Raw genomic sequence first — 12,828 nt, 5'->3', positions numbered from 1 at the left:
CCATTTCAGGCCCATGGAATGAGTCCCTGCAGAGGAAAAACAGTGTGACCATACTGACCCGTGGCCCAGAGAGGGACTGAGAGCTAGAGGCAGAATGATTCCAGCATGTTCCCAACACTAGAGAGATGAATTCCGTCCCTTGGGAGCCAAATCGTAACCATCAGGACACAGCAAACCCACTTTCTTCACCCGGAATATTTCCTGGTTCACCACTGGTCTCACGACACTAGAGGTACATTTTGCTTTTTTGTTTTCGTTTTTTTAAATCTATCTCCCAACCGTCTCCTTAGAACTCTCAAGAAGGGATTTTCACTTAAAAAGAAAAAAAACTTAGGCCCAGCTCTGAGCCCAGAGAGTTTATCTTACAAAGTTGTCTCAGCAAGAGAGACGTGCTATGACTCATTGTAATAAGGTAGATATTGTGACAAGAAAGATGTTAACATCTTAATAAAAGCCCTGAGGGCAAATTTGCATAAAACACTCTCTTTGTTGCTTAAAAAGAGCCACTGATGCCTTATTAAAGAAAAATCAAAACCCAATTTTGTTAAATATTCAGTCCGGGAATGATTTTGGAGCATTTTCCTTACCTCCCGGGGTTTTTTTTCTTTTGTTTTGCTTTTTTTCTTAACAGAATCACAGATGCTTGGCATTGCGGAGGCCCCATCTTTCCTCAGCCCACCCTCCCTGAGGGCGCTGTGCTGAGTGCACTATCTCACTCGTAAGTTCTGGAGCTTCCTGAAGTCCGGGAAGAACCAGAGGACAGAGATTTGAACTCCAAAAAGAGAATAGGAAATCCCTTTGCTCCGTCCCCCGCTATGCCCACACTCGTCCATTCCTTCCACTGAATTTTAAAAAGATTGAGCTCAACTGCAATTTGAGTCTCCTGAAGTCTATTTTTTGTTTTGAAATGTGTCTGACATTTTTGACAGATTATTTTTTGAATACTCCCAGTGACAGGGAGCTTACCACCTCTTGAGGCTGGATATGGTACATCAGGCGGGAATTGGCCTCCCACTAACCTCCAGCACTGGCCTAGCCCTTCCTTTGGGATTAATAAATGATCAAATCCAATCCCTCTTCTTTGTGGCAGCTTTTCACAGGGCTGGAGACATCGATTGTATATCTTCTTAGGGTCCCACAATAGCAGGATTTTTTTCCCCCAGTCACCGTAACATTAAAATGTTCTGTAGAGCCCGACCCCTTTGGCCGCTTTCTGGGGGCTTCACAAAATCAGTAGATCTTCTACAAGGAAATATCTCCCCCACTGGAAGCCGGGTGGTTCTCTCGTCTTACACAGATCCTCCTCGAAAAACAAAGGCAGGGGAAGCAGGGGCCAGACCTGGGTCACCCCTAGGGTTTGAGGGAAGTCAGAGGGATTCAGCTGCAGTGGCCATGGTCACTTTTTACCAGAAGTACTGAATTTACAGTCTGCACTCTATTGGGAGATATGGCAAGTTGGGGGGTGGGCTGGATTCCACAGCTCCAGCTGGTGTCATACATGGTGGGAAGTTTGGGGGAGATGCGTGTATCCTCCTGGGGTACCCAGAAAAGGGATAAGGAAGGCAGAGCATCCTTGCTGGGGGACAGGGACATTTGATCAGTGGGGTCTCACTGGATAGGAAGAGAAGGAGAGTCCTAAATGAACCAAGTCAAGGTTACTGGCCTAGCACAAGGTCAGGAAGTGGCTCAGAAGGGGGTGGTAACATGAGGTTTCCTCCCTCGTTCATTCCCCTGGCCACACACCCCTCCCTAGTCCGAGGAAGTCCATATGCCAGTTGCACAGGCAGAATGTTTGTTTAGCTGAGCTCCAGCAGCACCAGTGGCAGCCTGACTTCCTGTGGGCACCTGTCTTCCCTGCCTCCCCACGCTGCAGCACTGGCCCTGTGTCACTGTCCTTTGCAGAGCTTCTAGAGACAGAAACAAATAGCCAGCCCTTCTGTGGCCCAGATCCCAAGGTAGAGCGTCTATGCCTTCCAGGGCAGCTCGGCTCCAGGTGAGGGCCCTGCTCCTGGGGCAGTCTGGGACAGAGAGCTGAACTCCCCAGAAGAATGTTCTGGGCTCTTTATTTTAGATCCACAGCCGGTCTCACTGTGACTTTGTGAATAACGGAAAGTATCCTGCAAAAACGATCCCCATGTTTTCCTACTTCCCGGCCTGCCTTCCCTCACTACCCCACAAAGAGAGTGTCCGTGTATTGGTCAGAAGTGGCCTGTACACTTCCCTTCCCTCCTTCCTCCTTTTTGCCGAAGGAGCATTCAGGGGCCCACAGAGCGCTGACAAACACACTTTGACAACTGGGGCTCTCATGCCCTATGGGGTGGCCAAACCCAGAGGGACCTCCGCGGTCATTTACTCAACCCTCGTGTTTTTTCAAGTGAGAAGAACAAGATTCTGAGGGGTCTAGAGCAGAGCCTCTCAGATATGGCGAGACCCCTGGGCCACCTCAGTATTTTCTGAGGCTCCTTGTGTATTACAATGAAAGAAGCAATTAAAAATGTGACCTGAAAATCAGAAATCTTTCCAGAAAAAAATGCCGCTCAATGTATTGTGGTCGTCACAGGTCTAGAACAACATGAATTCACTGTCGTCCTGCACTACAGGCAGGCGGTGTTGTGTAATCACGAACGCAGTGTAGGTTGAATGAGTTGTCGCCTTGCAGTCCTGTCAGTGTATTTTCAGGGCTGTATGAGGAACTTCATTTGCAGAGAAGATCAAAAGTCTAATGTGGGGCCCTGGTGAGTACAGAAGCCCGCAGGCTGTCCTGCCCTCTGTCTCTTCTGAGCGCTTCCAGAAACCCGCTGTACGTTCTTGACCACTCACATCTTAATCAGGAAGAGGATCTAACTGTGTTTTTGGCTGTCTTTGATTTACTGTCTCACTGTTTGTTTAAAACACATAACCTGGGTCACCCAGCTCACTGCCTATGGTTATCCACCACCTTCTCCTTGCCTGGCCTGGCGTCTGAAATTCTTGCAGCTGAGGGGCTTACTCTTTCGGACGTCATTTTCAGGAGTGTCATCGTAAAAGGCAAAGACCTCTGTATGTGTTTTTATCTTCACCCTTAAACTACAGTGAGCTAACCCCTGAATGGATGGTAGTTCATAGCCAGCTGAGAGGACGGTACTTCTGGAAGAAAGGACTTGTGGGTAAGAGATGAGAATAAATTTTATTGTTAATTAGAAAACAACTGAGCATAGATGCAGAGTTCAGGGAACCCAGCTTGAGTTCTTGCTTCATCTATAAGTTGTGTGATTACAGGCAAGTCATGCAACCTCCTGAGCCTTAGTTTTCTCATCTGTACAACGGGAACAATACTAGTATGTAATTCACAGGTTTCCCCTTCCCAACTCCCATGAGGATAAGCAATGGTAAGACATATGAAAGTATTTATATGTCAGAAAGATTTACACAAAAGTTAGCTTACTTAAGTATAATCTGTAAACAACAAAGTCAGCTTCCCGAGATTGGAATAGGTGGGCTCTTCCCCCATTTCTCAAGTGCCTTTTCTGTGCTATGAATTATTAGAAATGGGGACATACCAATGAAGACAATAAGTTTCCTGTCCTCCAGGAGTTCACAGTACTTAGAGTGATAAATGAGAAAACAGGCAATTACTACAGAGCATAAAAAGTGCTAAGCGCAGGGTAACTGACTCATTTCTCCATCACACATGTATTGAGTGCCTTTCTACACAAATCCACGTGCAGGGTGCCGTGGATTCATGAATGATGATTAGGACGCCCGTAGAGAAGCTGCCAGGAGGAGCTATCGTGAGCTCAGTCATCCAGTTGGAGGAGAACGTCCAGCGAAGTTCAAGAATAAGGGTCCTGCCGGCGGGATGCGTGAAGGCTTGGAGGTGAGCACCAGTGTGGTGACTTGAGGCCACTTCCCGCGTCTCAGCACTGGTAAGGTCAGCGCCATTAAGAGAAACCATCACTGAAGGGTGGCTGGAGAGTCTGGGGGGCCTGTTGACCCAGAACCCTGTGTAACCAGTTTATACCCAGTCAACGGTGTGCCTGATGACCTGAAGGGCAGTGCCTGTCAACTCCCAATTACCCGTCAGTGTGACAGCCCCAGTCCTGCTTCTGCATGGAGATGGGCCCCGTGTACTGGGAGGGACTTAGTACCAACTAACTTCACTATTAGTCCAACCGATACTGGGGTTGATGAAACTAATAGTTAGGAGGATGCATTTGTTGTGCAAGGAGTCATCTAGGGTAGGCCAAGGCCGATTAAAACTAACATTAAAATTAACTGCCATTTGGGGCTCCCTGTACCCCTGACCTCTCTGTTGGCTCAGACCACCCCTCCCGGACTGGACACTAAGGAAGGCCCTTTTCTTTCCTTCGTGTTCACGTCTGCTGCTCAGAGCGTATAGCTGCCGGGATGAAGTAGGGAGAGCAAGTGTCCTTTGGGGTCACACACCCATTCTCTGATGTGGAGAAATGTCTCATTGCTTTCAAAGGAGCAAAATAGAAGATCAGCTGATTTCATTTCCTCATCAAGATGGATGATTTCCAAGTGTCGAAACTGAACTAGATGCTTAAACCCGTTTCCTCCCAAGTCCCAGCCCTGGCAGCAGCTTGTCCCTCACCTGCTGTGCCCAGCCCTCGGTGACAAGCGAGATGAGCTCAATATGAATGGGCATTTAATTTGATTTCCAGGGTAATGTATCCCCTACAGGTGCAGAATCCCCTAAGGAGGTAAGATGGGCTTATTATTCACTGGGAAGAGTTACCCAGACACCCTGAGTACAAGATGGAGCTGAAACAAGTCACACAAATGGGTCCTCGGAGCCTGATGTCTCTCCCCAAATAAGACTCGCTGTTTTGAGGGATTGCCCTTCTGGGCAAGGAGCCTGCGGATGTTGTGTCGCTCCTGCTTGTCTTACATCCGGGCCTCTGCCATCCCTCACGTCCTGGCCAGCATGCTGTGCTCTAAGTCATTTCTACTTAGGATAATAAAAGGGACATGAATCTTCTTGCTGACGGGGCAGTAAGGATGTTAGCTTGTCTCTTTGCCTTGGTTCTGGGTGTGAGCTGCACATGGGCCTTCGGGAGCTCCGCCCAGCGCTGGGCTTCCATCTCGGGCTCAGGTCAGCCTGTTCTGCAATCCTCTCTTTGTCAGAGTTCCCAGGAGCTAAGCTTCCCACCGGCAGCCACTCTGCCCTTGGGGTTCTTTCCTCTCTGAGGTCCCTTGTGATGCGCAGTGCTGCCATGTCAGTTTCCTCCCTCCTTTTTATTCCCAGAATGACAAGTACCCATTTGCCATTAAGTCATCTGCTACAAATCCTGTGCTTTGGCTCTCAGGTTTCATTTCTGAGTGTGGGACTCAACAAGTCCCCGGATGTTTGGCTCGCTCACTGCTAAATGATTTCACTCACGATCAGAAGCCTCGTAGCATATGTGGTTGAAATCTGTGCCTCTGTAAAGTTATACGTCTCCACATGTCAGAGATCTTTGGGGCTCCTGGTAAACAGTGAAGGTGATAATGTTAGCTTCTCGGAGGCCCAGGGTCTACTGAATCACAGTGTCACTGGGCCACAAAGTATAAACAGAAAATAAGCAGTTAATTGGGAATGGCTGCCATTATTGTTTATCTATGCCAAGCATAACTACTATGAACACTGCCCTTGCTGGACACTTTCCCGAGTGTATCTTCTGCCCAATACTAACGCTTCAACCCCCGGAAGCTTCTTAGAAGTTCCGTTGTTGAGTTCAGAGGATCAGTTAGGCGTACCCTTGACATTTTTAAAGGATCTTTTTTTTTTTTTTTTTTGTAATGGAATCGGATACGGAGGTATATCTGATATACTTTGATATTTCTGAGGTTTTAACGAATATTACAGCTGTATCCTCAGCTCATCTGTAGAAGATGCTTTCCTGGCAGTGCCCCGGATTGATCTTGGCTCAGTAAACCATGTCTTAATTTTAGTGTCCTTTGCTGTGCAGAGTGGCTGAGGATTTTCAAAGCCATAAATTCCCATTTCCTTCATGTTTAATAGTCCTTCCTTTGGTATATCTTTCTCCTCTTATATTTCCTATAACCACTTCAAGCATTTTGCCTGTAGATAACTCCAGCTAGATCACCCAGTTCATTGGGAATATTTTTTATTTTCCACATTACTGCAAGTGGCAGTATTGCTAAACTTTCTGTCACTACATAACAAGGATCCTCTTTCCTCCAATTTCCGATACTCAACAAACCATATGAAGTTGTCATGTTGGTAGGTAAAAAATAGTTGACTGTTGGACAATTGCATATAACTCAACCTCACAAATACCCCATTTCTGTTAGTTTTGGGAGTGGGAGGGATTAATGACTGGCTTTGATTTCGCACCTTCATGGCCTTGCCTGCACGCCAGCATCACCTCCGGGAGATTTGAAACTCGTGATATTCAGGCTGCACCTCAGAGCAATGAGATCCGACCCTCAGGAGGCTTGGCTCAGGCCGCACTGGTTTCAAAAGCTCCACAGGTGATTCCAGGGCGTGGCCAACCCCCAGAACGGTGGATTCAGGTATGTATGCAGCTTATTTCCTGGGGTAAGTCTGTCCACATGTCACCGTGGCCTTAAGTTACCTGGAACAGTATTCTGATTCTCCAGCCCTAACACTGACTTGAAAGTTAAAACTGTGATGTCAGAACTCTCATTTTAGAGAGCAGTATTTAAAATTTGAGGTAAACACTGAAATAAGTTGTTCTGAAAGTAGGAAATTAGAATGGCGGTTCCGTCACCCTGTGATTAATTCTTTTCCCTTATTCTCCGGTGCTCATGATTTTAAGGGTTCTCCGGAGGACCGATTAGAAATTGACTTTTTTTAAAGCCTAGTTCTATGTGTACTTTGAGGAAGGCTGGGGTACAGTAGGGAACTTGGGGGCATGTCGCATGTTTGTAATAACTGCTGTAAGTAAGGAGAAAGAGAAGTTTCATTAGGGAAAAGACTGCCACCCACACTGAGAGCACAGGTGAGGCTGGAGGGCTTGGGATTCAGGAGCAAAGCAGAGTTCTCAGGGCTGGCCACATTTCTAGAATCGGGTGGGACACAGTTTCCCTCGCTGCTCTCTTCTTTGTGGTCCCATAAAATAGACCTATAGACCTTTTGCTTTAAGGGTTCTAGCATCTTTAAAGTGTTCTATACTTTGAAAGGGCAAGGAGAAAGGGGGAAAAAAAGACTTGTGGGAATTAAAAACGTTGTGGAACCTTACAGGTTTCTTATAAGAAATTCTCCTGTTTATGTTTCTTTTCCTATATTAGTAACTGGAAGCCCTGATAGTTCCCTGATCTCTTTTTCAATATATGATGATGGAACTTATCTAACCCTCTCTTTCCCTCTGTCCACGGGATTCTTTAGACCGGCAATTAAAAAATATCAGGAACATAATTTTTTCCCGATATAATCTTACTCAGTCTCCCAAGACATGAAACACACAAAGGTAGCATTGTGTAAGTATAAATTTATTTCATGAAGTCATAGTAATACTTTTTCCTAATTCTTACAAAGTCAGTCAAAGAGAATGCTGAGTCTATTTTGATGAACACGAACATTGGAAATCATGATTGTGGCTGACGTTTGCAGTCTTACACAAGTCTCAATATCCGATTTATTTCTATAATCTGTTTTGGACAAACAGTATCAAGAAAATCCTGATCCAAACAGATAAGCAGCTTACTTTGCAATTTCAAGATTCTCTTCAATCCAATGGATCAAAAGTGTTCAAGAGGATGTGTAGAACTTTCTGGTTTCAAAGTTGAATCACAACAATATCTAACAACTAGCTCACTTCTTTATTGTAGATACAAAAATCCATCAATAAATACCCCACACTTATAAATAATGCTAAACCTATCAATTTTATGACAGTGACACAATGAAAAGTGTTCTGATTTTACTTGCTGTTGCAAAGTACTGTAGCTCAGTACAGACTGAATAAATGTGCGTGAACTTTATTCATGGTGATACAAAAGTGCCTAGAGAAGATCTCACCACCTCGTTGGCATAAAATAAATGTTTTATGAAAGAGTGAATGAACAAACCAACCTTGCCTGATCTCCTCTTAAGGATTAGATTCTATATACAATTTTATTTTTACTTTTTGATTTGTCTTTGCACATGCTTGAATTTAAAACAGCTCAGTCAGTACAGAGCTGCAGACTTCATGATCAATGACTCCACCATTTACAAGACTTTCAAATATATCCCCAGCTAGGACAGTGGACGTTTTTCTCCAAGATCTGCATGAAAATGAATTAATGAAGCTGCATGAAGTTAATCCATTGGTTAGTTGTCTCAGTACTAAAGTTAGCGTAAAGCACATTTGAGATTGTGTTGAGTCTTATTACAGTTTAAAGAATTATAAGTGGGAGTCAAAACATTTGTAGAACCAAAACATGTCGCGGAACTCAGGGTCCCCTTGGGTCCCAAGGAACACAGTTGGAAACCACTCCTGAAGTGTATGCAGACCACGTCCTCCATGAAGGCCCCTCTCTCCAGCACACAGCTCTGAAGGCAGCGCCACGTGGAAGTGTTTGCATTGAACAGGAGAAAAAGCTTCATACCACAAGGTCTTCAGTTTGGGGCCATTCAGTGAGACTAATGGAATACTTGGTATTTGCTAACTGCCCTTTCTCTACAATGGTTTTAAACACTGAGCCGAAGGTGAGAGTCAGGAGGCCAGTTGAGGGGAGTTTCCAAACAGCTGTGTCTGAGGCATGGATTCCTTGAGGCTCTGGGGTCACTAGAGCCCTTTGGCCTCTATGACTTAGAAGAACCTCTAATGGTGCTCTGAGTGCACCCCAGTAAGCCCAGTATGCTATGTCAGTATTGCCATTTTAACTCTGTACCTTGTCTTTAAAAGGTTTGCATTCACTGAGGAGAAAGTGTCCTTGAAAAGGGGTTGTTGGTGCCCTGAGAAGTTGTTGCTTTGATTTTCCTGGACTACAAGCTGGAGTGTCAGACATAGGAGGCAGTGACGTCATTCTCTTCTTCTTGACTCATCCAGGGCTGGTGTCCTTGTGTATGAAGAGGGAGGCTTTTAGAGTATGTGCCAATTTTTGCTCAGAAAGTTGAAGACGCAAATTGAAAGGTTTTACTGGCAGGATGTTGCCAGTATACAGGGAGGTATTTGTTAGAATCCACATGGGTCTAAAGCAGTAATAGTGGGAGTTATTTTCTAGCTTTTCAGTTGAGTGATAGGTAGGGTCAGTGTATTTGGCGAGAGTTGTACTAACCTCCCGGAACTCAGTAAGTACCGGCCCAACTGCTCTTCTTCCTCTGTCTTATTTACCCACGGTGCCAAGAAACTGTTCTTCAGACTCATCATAAGGAATTTTGGAAGAGTCACAGGAGCAATCCAGAATCACAATGCTGAGAGGCACAATTGTGGGCTGGCAGGAAAGGGTAGGTAGATGGCAGAAAGTGCTGCAGGCTTTGGAAGCGCAAGAGTTTGATCTATGAGAAGCTGTTCTAAAGGGCACAGATGTTTAAAAGAACTATGTGGAGAGAAACTCCATAACCTCCCCGAATTTAGCCCCTATAATAGGAACAAAGCCTGTAGATATTTTACCATGGCTTTCCTGGTCTATCATCTATCTGTGTGTCATCTATCTTTCCAGATGTGCATGTGATTGATGCCTTTTGCAATCTTACCAGAAGGAATGTAAGTTATAGACAGTGACTATCGAAAGGACTTGTTTTTTTTGCAAAACAGCTCGGGACTAAGGTTATTCTGCAAAGGAGTCCTGTCTTTTCTTTTGAATGAAAATTAAGAATTTATCTTAAGCAAGTTATGGAAAGGCTGGTTTATTTATTTGCATAATGATAAAATGTGCCAGCAGTTCTCTTTGCTACAAGCAAAGAATAGAGAGACTCAAAACCTCAGTAAAAGGAGATGACACGCACGAACTAGTGAGCTTCACCAAATGAAACTGGCACTTCTAGAAAAATGTATTTTTATGAAAATCTTTTGTAACCAATAAATGCCTGTTTAAGTGCATGCTAGACAATGTGCTACTTCCTTCCTCACGTGTGGCGTCTGCTTATTATGTTACCTTAACACACAGCAATGCACGTGTTCCAATCACTGCATTTAACTACTCTGTAAACAAATTAACACTGACCCAGGAAATGGAAGCAGTTTCTGATAACTTACTGGGCATGGGGACTGAGGAAAGAGAGAAGTCCAGGGTAATTCCCTGCGTGTGGCCTTCATGTCCGGAAAGGCCGTCGACTGAGATAGGAGAAGCCGCAAAGCTCAATTGCCTTTGAACGTTACACCCCTTCAGAACAGAGCCAAATCTCCGTGATTCGTTTTAAGATCTGCTATCAGACTGAGCTAAAGGAATTTGTTAAATGTTTTCTGAAGCATCATAAAAAGAACTGACCTCTAACAAAAACACTGGACGCTAATGCCCGGTGAGCTTTCTGAGGGGCAGCACGTGTTGTCACACATCGTTGCTGGGAGAGCTGCATGTGCCCCCATGAGACTCCCCTGGGAGGGGACATCTGGTTTACGCCTGGTTTCTCTTGGACTTTGCCCCGTGTACCTTTCCCCTTTGCTGATATTAATCTGTGTCCCTTTGCTGTAATAAACTACAAACATGAATGTAACTGCTTTTCTGAGTCTTATGAGTCCTTCTAGTAACTTTTGAGCTGGTGGGTGGCTTTGGGGATCCCTGACACAGAACATCAGATGCGAAAATGAGGCTGGAAAATGGAGATTGGAATAAACTTGAGTGTGTCCTGAAAGACCCTGAATTGCATAGAAGCAAAGCGGTTCACAACATCTCCAGGTATTGAACAAGGTATTTTGGGGGGTACCCTCAGAGTTTGTCTTCAGAAAATAGATGGCATTCCAATTTCATGCCACAGGCAAAGAAAGGATGAGTGTGTTGAGGACTTCAGGGAGAAACCCTTCAAAACCTTTAGGTAGCAGTCAGGAGTCGATGCTCGATACAGAGGTAACCTTGGCTCATACCTCATGTCTCTGAGTGACCTTGAGCCAGAAATAGGACATTTGATATGTAAGCAAAGCCTGGGAAGGGAACTAGCTCCATTACCAGATCTCCAACACATTGCTGAACATTTCCAACGAGCTTTAGGACCAAAGCAGAATAAGGCTAATGCCTTACAGATGAAACAACTAGGTAGTCCCACTCTAATCAATAAAATCAGGTAAAGGGCCCTCTTATTTTACATACCTGTAGATTCTATAAACAAAAAGGACATGGGACAAATGATTGTTCTCTGGTAGCTAAGAAACTGCAAGAAAAATAATAGGGTGAGACACGAACAAGGGCCCCAAGTGTCAGGCCACCTTTGAACATCTCCAAAAAGATTTCATATCACCCTCCCCAAAGGTCTGAGTATGACCATTGCTTGCTTTATTCTCAGAGTAGGATTTTCTTTTCCTTGCCAGAGAGGTGTGGCTCCAAAGGTAGTGAAACATGTCTTGAGTGTTGTGTTCCGAGTCTTGGGAATTCCAATCTAGCTTTCTGGGAACAGGAACATCCGTTTTGCTGGGACTGTCATTAAAGGGTTTTGCAAAGCCTTCCCACCTACCCAGGAACTTTACTATCCCCATAACCCCCTATCTTGAGAAAATGGAAAATTACAAATAGAATTCCAAACTCAAATGAGCTAGACTCTCAGACCTCTGGAACTTCTGTGGCCTAAGGTCTTGCTACTGGTTCTAATGACAATGAGATCAAGTCCCGGGGTTCCTCAACTCCCCTTTATGAGAAAGCAAAAAGCTGACGCCTGTTTCTAGCTATATCACTTCTGACCCTAGACTCTGCTCTGTTTCATGCAGATTTGTTCAAGTATGCAAGAAACTCGTGTAACGCACCTAATGTTAGCACCAGTAGGTGTGGGCTGCCTTTTTCCAACATCCTTCTAAACAACAATTGCATGACCTAATCCCTGAAAATACAGTTTTCTGGAAGAGACATCAGAGACAGACGTCAAACTCCAATAAAAAGAACCTTATGAGGTACTGTGAAGAAACAACTAGCATGGCAGGAAAACGCCAAGGGGTTGACCCTTGGATTTCTATCTCTCAAATAAAGAAGATACAAGAAATCTTTGGATCACTGGAAGACTCTTCTAGCAGGAGACTTTCATAAGCTGAGGATTCTGACATTCTTCAGAAAGGAGAAGACAGCTTCTCCCCAGTACCTGGGTCGAGTGGACAGTGCAGTCATTTGTTTCTGCAAACTTCTACTCAAGACCCACAAAACAAAATCCAGATTCCCAGAGCCTGATTATCGTGCTTTCAATTGCATTTCTTGTTCTTTGTTTTCCTAACCAGTTATTCTTTCCTCTCTGCTGGTTAAAAAAATCTGTTAACAGGCGCTTGTTAACCTAAAGTATGATACCCACAGGCCCCTGTCTTACTACCGCGCTTTGATCCCTAGGCGCTCCTTGATAAGCGTATACTGTCTGGCTATGATTTACTCATGATTTGGCTAAACTATACAATAATACCCACTGTCGCTGTTTTGCTTGTTTTTCTTTCGTCACCACCCATCTTTCTTCAGTACCAGGCCTTTATAAAGAAGCAACTGGTTTCCTCAATCACTTGGTGACGTTTTAGATGGCAAACACCAAAAAAGGCCAGAGAGCCAAAAATCTGAGACTCGCTGTCACATGACACCTAGGAGGGATGTTTCCTATTTCCACTGAAACAACACCTGGGAACCTCTACAGGAACCGGCCTATGTAACTGAGCATTCCCAGAAACAGATCTTGGAAAGGAACTATGAAAACATGTGGGCCAGGGGACTCTGAACATTTGAGAGCTGCCTTACTTTTGCAGACCCTTCCAGAAA

The 12,828-nt window shown here is 44.7% G+C and overlaps 1 long non-coding RNA gene across 3 annotated transcripts in view; it reads left to right on the top strand.

Annotated features, from left to right (window-relative positions):
* The window catches only part of LOC109445328 (uncharacterized), a 47,544-nt gene extending 36,933 nt beyond the window's left edge, over positions 1 to 10,611 (top strand). For 2 of the 3 annotated variants that reach the window (XR_012492920.1, XR_012492919.1), the window contains exons 4-5: positions 10 to 232; positions 632 to 10,611. This is a non-coding gene — a long non-coding RNA (uncharacterized LOC109445328). The remainder of the gene's footprint in view (positions 1 to 9; positions 233 to 631) is intronic. The other variant, XR_012492922.1, reaches the window with a different exon arrangement.
* Positions 10,612 to 12,828: the final 2,217 nt, after the last annotated feature.

This window comes from Rhinolophus sinicus, linkage group LG17 (genome assembly GCF_036562045.2).
Source record: "Rhinolophus sinicus isolate RSC01 linkage group LG17, ASM3656204v1, whole genome shotgun sequence".
NCBI lineage: Eukaryota > Metazoa > Chordata > Mammalia > Chiroptera > Rhinolophidae > Rhinolophus > Rhinolophus sinicus.
Note: the sequence above shows the minus strand (reverse complement) of the source record. Positions and strands in the feature narration are given on the sequence as shown.